Genomic DNA, 12984 nt, shown 5'->3' on the forward strand with positions numbered 1-12984 from the left:
TAATGCCTCTCGGACTCACAAATGCTCCTGCAGTATTCCAAGCCTTAGTGAATGATGTGCTCCGGGATTTTCTCAATGTATTTGTGTTTGTTTATCTTGATGACATCCTCATCTTCTCCAAGTCCGAACAGGACCATGTGCAGCATGTCCGCAGGGTTCTCCAGAGACTCCTAGAGAACCAGCTGTTCGTGAAGGTCGAGAAGTCCGAGTTCCATGCCACTGAGGTGTCGTTCCTGGGATACATAATTTCAGTCGGAAGTATTCACATGGATCCCACCAAGATTAAAGCGGTGGTGGATTGGCCGGTCCCCACCACTCGTAAGAAGCTTCAACAATTTCTGGGGTTTGCCAATTTCTATCGTAGGTTTATCCGCAACTATAGTTCTGTAGCAGCTCCCCTGACAGCCCTCACCTCCCAAAAGGTAGCCTTCCAATGGTCCCCTGCTGCAGGAAGGGTGTTCAGTGAGTTAAGGTCACGGTTCTCTTCTGCTCCCATCCTCATCCTACCAGATCCAGAACGCCAGTTTGTCGTTGAGGTGGATGCGTCAGACTCCGGGGTGGGGGCAGTCCTGTCTCAGCGGTCAGGTAAAGACCAAAAGTTACATCCATGTGCCTTTTTCTCCCGCAAATTGTCCCCAGCGGAGAGAAATTATGACGTTGGAAACCGGGAGCTATTGGCGGTTAAGATGGCTCTCGAGGAGTGGAGGCACTGGTTGGAGGGGGCGAAGAATCCGTTTGTGGTGTGGACGGACCACAAAAACCTGGAGTACATCCGGTCAGCCAAACGGTTGAACTCCCGTCAGGCCAGGTGGGCGTTGTTCTTTAATCGTTTTGATTTTACCCTGTCTTATCGCCCAGGTTCTAGGAACGTCAAACCAGATGCCCTGTCCCGTCAGTTCCAATCCGAACATGTTCCCACACATCCTGAGAGCATCCTCCCCACTAAGATGGTCATCGGCGCAGTTACCTGGGACATTGTGGACAAGGTAAAACGGGCCCAGGCCGACCACCCGGCCCCCAGTGCTTGCCCTGATAATCGTCTGTATGTGCCTGTGAATCTCCGCTCTCAGGTCCTCCAGTGGGGACATTCTTCTCGCCTTGCCTGTCATCCAGGGGTTAGGCGCACTCTAGCCCTGCTGAAGCAACGGTTCTGGTGGGCTACCATGGAAGAGGACGCCAAGGAGTTCATCGCTGCTTGCTGTGTTTGCTCCCAGCACAAGATCGCTCGCCATGCCCCTGCGGGCCTTCTTCAGCCACTGCCTGTTCCTCATCGTCCGTGGTCCCACATCTCGATCGACTTCGTCACCGGACTGCCTCCCTCCGAGGGTAACACCACTATTCTTACTATTGTGGACAGATTTTCTAAATCTGCTCAGTTTGTTCCGTTGCCCAAGTTACCATCTGCCAAGGAAACAGCTGAAATTATGTTGCATCATGTTTTCCGTCTGCACGGCCTTCCCTGTGACATTGTCTCCGACCGGGGGCCGCAGTTCACTTCTCGTTTCTGGACAGAGTTTTGTCAGCTGTTGGGGGCCACGGTCAGCTTATCCTCGGGTTTCCATCCTCAATCCAACGGCCAGACTGAGCGGATGAACCAGGAGATGGAGACTGCCTTGCGCTGCATCACATCCCAGAACCCGTCCTCCTGGTCCAAGCAGCTCCTATGGGTGGAGTATGCTCACAACACACTTCCAAGTTCAGCAACAGGTCTTTCCCCCTTCCAGTGCTCTCGAGGATATCAACCTCCATTGTTCCCTGAGCAGGAGCGAGAGGCCAGTGTCCCGTCTGTCCAGGCGTTCGTCCAGCGATGTCGGCGCACCTGGGTGCGGGCCCGTGCTGCTCTCCTGCGCTCGTCCGACCGATACCAGAGATATGCCAATCGCCGTCGGACCCCTGCACCCGGTTACACTCCGGGTCAGAAGGTTTGGTTGTCTACACGGGACCTTCCGCTCCGGGTGGAGTCTAGGAAGTTGGCTCCCAGGTTTGTGGGTCCGTTCTCCATCAATAAAGTCATCAATCCTGCTGCAGTCCGTCTCCGTCTTCCTCGCTCCATGAGGATCCATCCCACCTTCCATGTATCCAAGATCAAACCCGTTAAAGAGTCCCAGCTCCAGCCCTCCTCCAGACCCCCGCCGCCCCCCCAGCTCATTGATGGAGGGCCTGCCTACTCGGTTCATCGTCTCATCAGGTCGCGACGACGGGGAAGGGGTTTCCAATACTTGGTTGATTGGGAGGGTTATGGCCCTGAGGAGCGCTCGTGGATCCCGGCTCGCCACATCCTGGACCCCGACCTCATCACCACATTCCATAGGGACCATCCTGATCAGCCTGGTGGGACGTCAGGAGCCGTCCCTAGAGGGGGGGGTTCTGTCACTACTTCAGCCACAATTTAGTTTTTTGTCACTTGTCTGTTCCCATATTAACTCTCTTGTCATTTCAGACCCGGCCACTCCCCCCTGCTCTGCACTCCCTGCTGATTACTTCCACCTGGCCTAACCACACTCACCTGCTCCCCATCAGCTATTAGCCCCACAGTATATATACCGGTTCATTCCCTCAGTTCCCTGCCAGATTGTCTTTGTGTTACATTGCTCTCCAGCCTATTCTGAATTCCTGCCTGTTTACCTGCCTGCCTATTCGTGTTTTGACCCATCCTTTTTGGATTTTGGATTATCCCTTTGCCTGCCCCTCTTGGACTTGTTGCCTCGCTACCACCTGGTTTGATTCTTCATTAAACTTTGTTGCAATACCTGAACTGTTTGTTGTCGTGCTATTGGGTTCTGGCCTGCCATTTTGGTACAATCCTGACAATGTCTGTCCAGTCACACCAATACACATGTGTTTTCAACCCAGTGTTGAAATCATGATGAACTAAGCAAACTCATTTCTCATGACTTCATCATGTTTGTGGCCCTTCAAAATAAAGTGCTGACCTGATCCGTCTTAATCAAACCATTTAAGATAACTCTAATACATTCAAGGTCACCACTATCTCAACCTCTATCTACCTTGAGATAGTGGTGACATTGAAACATGATGAAGTCATGAAAAAGGAATCTGCTTAGTTCATCATGATTACAACACTTTGTATTCATGAAATGTTCTGTGTTAAATCATGAATGAGATACCATTAATCCTAGTGCATTACTGATAGTTCATGAGTACTACATGAATGGGTCACACTTTTTTTATTTTAATACGTTTTCTAATTTGTGTAATATATTATTTTCTGTGTGACAATTATTATTATTATTATTGTTGTTATTATTATTATTATTATTATATTTTTTTTACATGTTCAAAATCAATTTCAATCCATTGATGATCAGGCGAGCATTGGGTCCAACCCTGGTACCAAAGGTGGGCCCTCGGCCTGTGTCTTCACCACAGGGAACTGGCATGACTTCCCAAGACAGAGTTAAATAGGTCACAGAACAAAAGTTGATAAAAAGCCAGAATATGTAATGTGACATATCTATTTTAAATACTGACAAACTTGAATTTAATGGTGAATACAGAACAGAAAGACGTGTGCTTGGCAGTAGCAAAATACAATGGTAAATGATTCTTTAATGTGGAGCAGTACAGATATGTATCACTTGAGATGATCCGCTAACTTTGTAGATGTTCTGTATGTTCCTGTTGGTCCATGAATCTAATTCAGAGCTTTCTTTCATTTCATATCATTTAATGTCTTAAAGGCTCATGGTATGCACCACAAACATACAAATAATAAAAAGAAAAAAAAACAATTGCATATGACATGGACAAAATACAACAAATATTACTCAATGGATGGACATTTTTCAACAAGGCACCTATTTTACCGATAACTTTTTTGGCCTTTCTCACCTCAAAGGCAACACCAAATTAAGCATAGATAGGCAGCAGTTCACATAATACTTTGGCAGGTACTTTTTTCCTATAATCCATTACATTTACGTTCAAACAGGACATGCTATTAGTCACCAAGATGTGGATGTGGGTGTGGGAGATTTTTGACTTCACGTCTACATACTGTACCCTTTAATCACTGTCCCCATCCCACCAGCAGACAACAGGCTTTATTTCCATCCCCACATAAGAACCCTTATTCAAGCACTACTGCCTTCTTCCATTCAGCTTACATGCTAATTAGTACCTAGCAGTGGAAAAAAAGAGGGAAAAGGCACAACTTGTGTGACGTGAGACCTATACAACAAAAGAAACCATTAAAGTGTCTTAGGTAACTAACTCGCATTACTGTCAAAGCCAGATTTATTTACATAGCACATATAAAAAACAGGATTAGTTGACCAAAGTGCTGTACAAAAATACAAAACTAAACAAATAGGCCTAAAATACACAGCAAAAAAAAAAAAAGCAAGTAACGTTTTAAACTGGTCAATGGACTGGGCAGTTCTCAGACTCAGGGGAAGACTGTTCCAGATATTGGGAGCAGCCACAGCCAAAGCTCTGTCACCTTTTGTCCTTAGTCTGCTATTTGTCTTACTGTTTGTAATATTTTACCCAGCATCTGATGCCTGCACATTGAACACATTGAGTTGTCCCTGGAACCCAGTGTGTTTTTTTTTGTCATTACATTTATAAATGAAAAAGTTTTGGGATTGGTAATAGTCAGAGAGCTCTGACACTATGAACTATTCAGAGATGTCTCTTTACAGTTGTGTTGTTCCTTCCATATTTGTATGTTTGATAGTTTTAGTAAAGCCACTGTTCTTATAGATGAAGTAAAGTCAGGCTTCCGACACATTTGTTTTACTACTACATTTTCAAAACTTTTACAAAACTAATACAAGTCATTTTAGGACTTGTATTAGTGTGCAGTGGTGAAAATAAATGTTCAAATCCTTTACTATAACAGAAACACACTTTTGAAAAGTACAACAACTGAATTCAAGCCCTTAGTTAATTAAATGTAAGTATTGCCAGCACAATCAGCTGTATGAGTCAAAGTACTCAATATTCCCTTGTTATATTATTATATCTGATTTTTTTACTGGATTAATATCAGACTACCACTGCATTTATGTGTGTTCCATTTGACTAGATGTACATGTTCCAGGTTTACACTCATTTGAATATCTTTAAAATAATAATCTATTATTAGTGCTGCTGTGGTGTGAGTCAAGCCAGTTTTACTAATGGAGCCCAAACACACAAAGAAGTCATTTGATTCAGGGGGCTTTACAATCTGTACAGAAAAGTGTAGCATACCACTTTTTTTAATCTAGGCTATGGATTGTGGGCTCATGTTTTTTGTATGGGTGGGATATGTACAGTCATATGAAAAAGTTTGGGAACCCCTCTCAGCCGGCATTATAATTGACTCTGCTTTCACACAAAAAAGATAAAAGTGGTATGTCTTTAATTTACCAGGAACAGCTAAGTACTGGGATGTTTTCCAAACAAAGATTTTTTGAAAAGCAGTATTTAGTTTTATGAAATAAAATAAAATGTGAAAAACTGGCTGTGCAAAAATATAGGAACCCTTGTGGTTTTGTTGATTTTAATGCCTGTAACAGCATGTAAAACTGATGACTTTAAACACAAAATTGGTTGGATTATGTTGTTAAGCCTTGAACCTCATAGAAATGTCTGTTTAATCATGATAAAAGGTATTTTAGGTGCCTAAATGCAAGTTGCACTTCTCTTTGACTCTCTGCTGAAGTGAGACAGAATGGGATCATCAAAACAGCTCCCAAAAGATCTGAAAAACAAAGATTGTTCATTGTCATGGTTTAGGGGAAGGCTACAAGAAGCTTTCCCAAAGGTTTCAATTGTCAATTTCTACTGTAAGGAACGTTGTCAGGGAATAGAAGGACACAGGCATAGTGGCAGTTAAACCCAGGCATGGCAGACCAAGAAAAAAACAGGAGCGGCATAGGTGGAGGATTGTGAGAATGGTTGCACACAACCCACAGATCACCTCCAAAGACCTGCAAGAACATCTGGCTGCAGATTGTGTATCTGTACATCGTTCAACAATTCAGCGCAATTTGCACCAAACCATGACAATGAATAATCTTTGTTTTTAAGATCTTTTGGGAGCTGTTTTGATGATCGCATTCTGTCTCACTTCTGCAGAGAGTCAAAGAGAAATGGAACTTGCATTTAGGCACCTAAAATACCTTTTATCATGATTAAACAGACCTTTATATGAGGTTCAAGGCTTCACAACATAATCCAACCAATTTTGTGTTTAAAGTCCTCAGTTTTACATGCTGTTACATGCATTAAAATCAGCAAGACCACAAGGGTTCCCATATTTTTGCACAGCCAGTTTTTCACATTTTATTTAATTTCATAAAACTAAATACTGCTTTTCAAAAAATCTTTGTTTGGAAAACATCCCAGTACTTAGCTGTTCCTGGTAAATGAAAGACATACCACTTTTATCTTTTTTGTGTGAAAGCAGAGTCAATTATAATGCCGGCTGAGAGGGGTTCCCAAACTTTTTCATATGACTGTATCTATATGTGCTGTGGTGTGTGTATATGTATGCTGGCTGCTGGAACACCTACATTTCCCTGCTGGGATGAATAAAGTATATCTTATCTTTATCTTATCTTAGAATCCAGCCCCCTCTGTCAATATGACAAGACCAACCAAGGACGGCTTGTAAAACTGTTCGATAATATTCTTCTCCTTATAGCGTAATACATTGATTACATTGTAGAGTGAGTCAATCATTTTTGGATTAAAGGGGATACTTTCTTCAATGAGTGTTGTATCAATAAAACAACTCTTTCAACCGTTTTTAATGTTATTCAAGGCTCAAAGTGTTCATACACAAACACCTCCCCTTTTGATAATATTGCATATACACACTCACCGGCCACTTTATTAGGTTCACCAGTTCAATATCTTGTTTACACATATAACTAATCAGTCAATCACATGGCAGCAACTCAATGTATTTAGGCATGTACAGTAGACCTGGACAGGACAATTTATTGAGGTTAAAACCGAGCAACAGAATGGGGAAGAAATGGGTTTTAAGTGACTTTGAACGTGAGATGGTTGATGGTGCCAGACGGGCTGGTCTGAGTATTTCAGAAACTGCTGATCTACTGGGATTTTCACTCTCAACCATCTCTAGGGTTTACAGAGAATGGTCCGAAAAAGAAAAAATATTCAGTGAGTGGCATTTGTGTGGACGAAAATGCCTTGTTGAAGTCAGAGGTCAGTGGAGGATGGACATACTGGTTCGAGATGATAGAAAGGCAACAGTAACTCAAATAACCACTCGTTACAACCAGGGTATGCAGAATACCATCTCTAAATGCAAAACACGACCAACCTTGAAGCAGATGGGCTACAGCAGCAGAAGACCCCACCGGGTGCCACTCCTGATGTGCAGCCGCCAGATCTGCAGCAACTGTGTGATGCTATCATGTCAATATGGACAAAAACCTCTGAGGAATGTTTCCAACACGTTGTTGAAAGTATGCCACTAATGCCTCGTTTCCACCGAGTAGAGCCGGTCGGATCAGAGCGGCTCAGAGCTGGACAGCTCACTTTTAAGAATCTCGGTGTTGTTTCCACCGCGGATCCTACCCTTACTGGTGGGGCGGGGTTTAGGCTGGACTGCGATAGCCGCCGCCAGAATGTGGGTTAAACTATCGGGCTGTGGAACAACTGTGGTCAAGCCAGCGGTCTCTCGTTTTTGCTTGGTCAAACCAGCCGCTTCTTTATTTATTCCCCCCGTGTTGTTGTGAGCACAGAGACGGCTCGGTGCAAGTTGCAACTGATAGAGACAGTGAGAGAACAGCGCTGGCTGCGGCAGCTACGTGACATCGTAGCAGTGGGACACAGTGTAGCCAACTGATTCATTTAATGACGAGGAAAAACACCACACAATAAACAGTGCCGCGCTCACAAGCCAGCGATCTCTCGTTTTTGCTTGGTCAAACCAGCCGTTTCTTTATTTATCCCCCCCGTGTTGTTGTGAGCGTGTATTTAGCCTACTAGCCTAGGCTACTATCTATGGCGAAAACACACAGACACGGCTCGGTGCAAGTTGCAACTGATAGAGACAGTGAGAGAACAGCGCTGGCTGCGGCAGCTACGTGACTAGTGGGACACAGTGTAACCAACTGATTAATTTATTGACGAGGAAAAACACCACACAATAAACATTGCTGTGCTCACATTTTCGCCAATACACAAGACTCTCTTCACTCTTGCCGAGATGACTACACATGGCGGAAATGATTATTTCGACCAATCAAATGACGGCTCCGCCGTTTCGGCCCGCTTTCAGGCGGCTAGTACCCCTACGGAGGAGTACTGAGATCGGGAGCGGCTCAGAGCGGTTAGGTGCGCTTAAACAGTACCCTACCCAACTTTTGGCAAATGAAAAGCCAAACTACCCGGACCGAACCGCTCCGATCCGACCCGCTCTACTCGGTGGAAACGAGGCATAAGGGTAACACTTTACAATAAGGGTACATTAATTAACTGTTTCTTAAGGCTTAGTTAATGCTTAATAAACATTAAATAAGCATTAACTAGCTATTAATAACTGCCTAGTTAGTGCTTAATAAGCATTACCTAAGCATGAACTAACCGTTATGCTTAGATAATGCTTAATGCTTAAGGTGCGAACACACTAGGCACTTTACACGCGTACAGACGCGTATGAAATCTGCCCCTTTTCCATAGGGAACCATTGGTTTACGCGCGTACATGGCGCGTAAATGCGTCACTCGCGCTAAAGCAACATTTTCACTCGCGCTAAAGCAACATGTTTACGCGCGTATATATTACGTGCGTATATATTACGCGCGTATAGCTACGCGAGGAGTTCAAAAAATTGAACTTTTGTTGCTCCTACGCGAGACGATTAGCCGCGTTGGCCAATCAGCGTTGAGCTTGACCCGCGACGTCACATACATTGGCAGGGTCGGAGAACAGTGTACTGTACACAGAGGCTGATGATGAGAGTCACCGAGGAGAAAAATGTATTGCGGGCGGCCGGTGCTGTATGAAGCCGCTCGGGGTTAGAACACGTGGGGAAAGTAAACCAGGAGAATGGACTTCCTGGTTAATTCAGTGAATATGTGCGGCTGTGCTTTAGCCGATAAACAAAGTTAGCGCCGTATAGCATTAGTTAACTCACCCTGTTGTGTGCGGGCGGCTAGCGCCTCATATTATGAACCCAAACATGACGGCTATGTCCGCGGGACTTTCACGACAAGTAGAGCGAAGCACCGGTGTTGATCTACGCCAGCCACGGTCCCTTGTCACAGCCAGGTAGGGTAATTTTGGCTACTTGCCTTTATGTTGTGCCACCGTGCACCGATGCTGCTGTAACTGTGTTTGTTATGTAGCTGCCGTGAATATGCAATGCTGTTTTAATGCTAGGCTATTTGTGCTGTTCAGTTTGTCTTTTGGCACAGTTGTTGGCCGTGTTGTTCTTGTTTTTGTGCGGACATGCACGCTGTTGTGTCGGGTCTGATCAGCCATGGTTGATAAGGGAAATACAATATCGGGAGGGAGACTAGGCACGTTACGCGCGTATAACCATTTTTGACACAAAATGATCAAGCAACATTTTAGCTGCGTTACGCACGTAAATCTTACGCGTGTAAAATGCCTAGTGTGTTCGCACCTTTAGTCATGTTATCCAAAATACATTAAACTCTAATGATGATTGTACAATTACAGTTTATACAATTCCCCTTCTGGGAATATATATTGTGCAAAGGCACTTTTTAAACATAAACTGAGTGGCAGTGTAAAATCAAAAAACAGCTATCTTAAGTCACATCAAGACATGAAAGTAGGATATAGCTAAGGAAAAATATGCAGTATGTATATAATTTATACAAACATGGAACATCCTATTAGATGTATGTTCCACAGCAAAGAAGAAGCAATTCTTTATCGCTTGAGTATACTTCAGTGTGAATGTTCCGATGCACCTCGCACCTCGATCTTTGTGTAGACAGTATGTAGTATATAGATGTTGAGTATGTAGGAGGGAGGACGTTAGTATGGCTTTTCGAACATAGCCTCAGAGTCCTTACTGTTTCCAAGATGTTTTCCTATTCCAACACCAAGTCACAACATTTGGTCTTTTTCAGGCACTGCTTTATTTTTCTCACAGTGTATTGAGTTAGTAGTTACGATACAATATGAGCAACATTCACAGAAAATGACTCATGTACACAGATGATAGACTTGTTAATATGGCTTGAGTCAGATACAATACACAGAACTATGACAATCATTAATAACTAGTACAACGAAAAACCTCCCTCATATTCCCACGATCAATGTTTGAAAAATACAGCATTTGATAATGAATTCTTTAGATACACTCAAGGAGGGCTATGCAACATAACGTCTGACATGTACTGGAGTTACAGACCAACTTGTGAAAACATTTCAAATCAATCATTTGAGTTACACATTACAAAAATGTAAAAGCCATACAAACTAGACCTTTTTTATTTTTAAACATAGATCATGAAAATCATTTTTTCTAGAGACTACTGGATCATACTACCATGTGTAAGCAGAAGCTATCAGCGCTAACCCTCAGACACAGCTGTGTCAAAAAACACATGCCAAATGTAATGAAGGCATCTACGTAGCTATGAAATTTGGGCACAGAAAAATCTAAAAAAAACGTTTGGTGTCATTTTATAAATATTAAGCATATTCAGTTTGTAATTTGTATTTATTTCTCCAAATACAAGCAAATGCATCTGGTAAACAATAGAAGAGCAATATATATAAGCTTTATTTAAAACCATTGACATGATGCTGAGCTTCAGCGACCATTAGCAACCCTTTTATTTACAGAATTTCCTTTTGGTAGAGTATCAACACGTAATAGATGCTACTTTATGAGAATATCTGTCATTTGCACATGTTAACTTTATCTGAATTAGGTTTTGCTACTAGCAGTTAAGATAATAATGTGACTGCAAGGAATGAAGGCTTCCACAGCTGTTGAGGTGAGGGGAACTACTTTAGGCTGGTACAAACAAATTAAGGCATTATTATAAATGTTGGGTTACAAATAAAACACATTGAAGGGCAGTTGAATCCCCCTGTGCTGTTATGGATAACAGAAGTTCAAAAACAATGTCAGGTCAAACTTTTCCACTCTGCTTCTCTCACTCTATTTTTAACACAGTGGAAGTAACTCATATTAACTTTGACACTTTTTATTCTGCCATGCTTTATTTGTGTTTATTACACACCACTGATACATGTTGTGTTCTGATTTGGTCAATCACTGCATTATACAGGCTATTCTTTCTGGAAAATGCCCGCTGTTCAGGACAATTCACCCCAACAAACAATGGAATACTTTCTCAACATGACTTTGAATGTATCAGGAGAGCAGGGAACCTCAGAGTCATGGTTAATGTCTTAATGTCAAGACCACGTGACGAAGTTTGGCCACAAATTTATATAGTTATCCATGTGGAGTCACTCACTGATTCATTTAATGTACTCCTGTCATTTGTCGTTTTGTTGAATTTCACATTAAAGTACTGTATATTAGAAAGGCACGCAATTGAGACGCTAGAAGGCTCTTGATTTGTTAACACTTGGTTGAGTGGGGAGCAGTACTTGTTTTAAGAAGAGAAAGGGAGAGTGCAGCTTACAGATGGAATTGAACAGCAGTTAAAGGAAAATCGCTATTATAATATAATGAATGAGGTCTTTCTTCCCTCAGTCTTCCCTTGGCCCAGCTGTACTGTTAATCCTAACCCTACATTTTTACTAGTGTGATGTCACACATGGGAAAATGTAGGGTTAGACAGTGAGACCATAATACACTATTTCTGCCTTTTCTCAGGCTAGGATGAACCGATTTAAAAAATGTTTGCACATTTATACTACATAGGATCTCAGAGTTCAATACACCTTCATATTTCCACCGGTGAAGCAGGTCTTTAAATGAAAGGTTTTGCTGAAATATGTTGAAGTCTATTCATTGTGTTTGTGATGTGAAGTATTTCTTCATCTTATTTCACCTATAGGGTGCAAGGTGCATCAATATCGCAGAAAGACTCATGGAAAAATATCTTTCCAACTCATCTAGTAAACTATGTACATACATTTAATAGAAAAACTCCACTGTTTAGTTCAGACAGGATAATACTCAGCCTTTTTAACTCACATTTTTATCAGTGCGCTATATATTTTTGTTTAATACAATTCATTTTATTCAAATCATTTAATAAATGGTACTTCCCTTGTTCGGACAAAACAAAGGGAAAACTAGGAGTTATCAGACGCTAATCAACAACTGAAACCAAGTTGATGTTTGCATAGACTAATGTGGCTTTCAGTACATTCTTCGATAGCTATTTGGGTAAAACTTTCCATTAAGGGTAAGAATTTACCCTTATCAGAAAGTATTACCAATAAGGGTAATACTTACGCATTCATTCATTAATAATGAATGAATGTGTAATAAACATTAACTAAATATTAGTTAACTAAGCATACTGAATGCCTAACCAAGCATTAACTGACCATTATTAACTTAGCATTAAAGCTTAGTTCATGCTTAATAAGTATTATATAGTAGCATAACTTAGCATTTACTAGGATTTAATTAATGCACCCTTATTGTAAAGTGTTACCGATATTTGCATGATGGAAAATAGCTTGTGTACTGACATTTCAGACTTGACTTTTTCTTTTACTGTAATGAAGATTCATTATTAGCTATTCCACCTCCAACATTTCTAAAGAACATATCTGCCATTTTGGATCATGACGATGGTAAACTGCTTTAAAGCTTAAGGAAATATCTATTCAATCTTTTTTAATATTTGAAAACTTGATGCGTTATAAACTGATGTGCAACATGACAGTTGTACAGGACATGCTACTAAATTGCATCGGACAGTTTCTTTGGTGTTTGTGTGAAAAGTTCAAAAACTGCTTGTCTGCAGTTATTACGGGCAAATGTTGACGTAGCATTTCTCCTCTCTTGCTGTCTGTGTC

Source organism: Ammodytes marinus (genome assembly GCF_949987685.1).
Source record: "Ammodytes marinus genome assembly, chromosome: 15".
Taxonomy (NCBI): domain Eukaryota; kingdom Metazoa; phylum Chordata; class Actinopteri; order Uranoscopiformes; family Ammodytidae; genus Ammodytes; species Ammodytes marinus.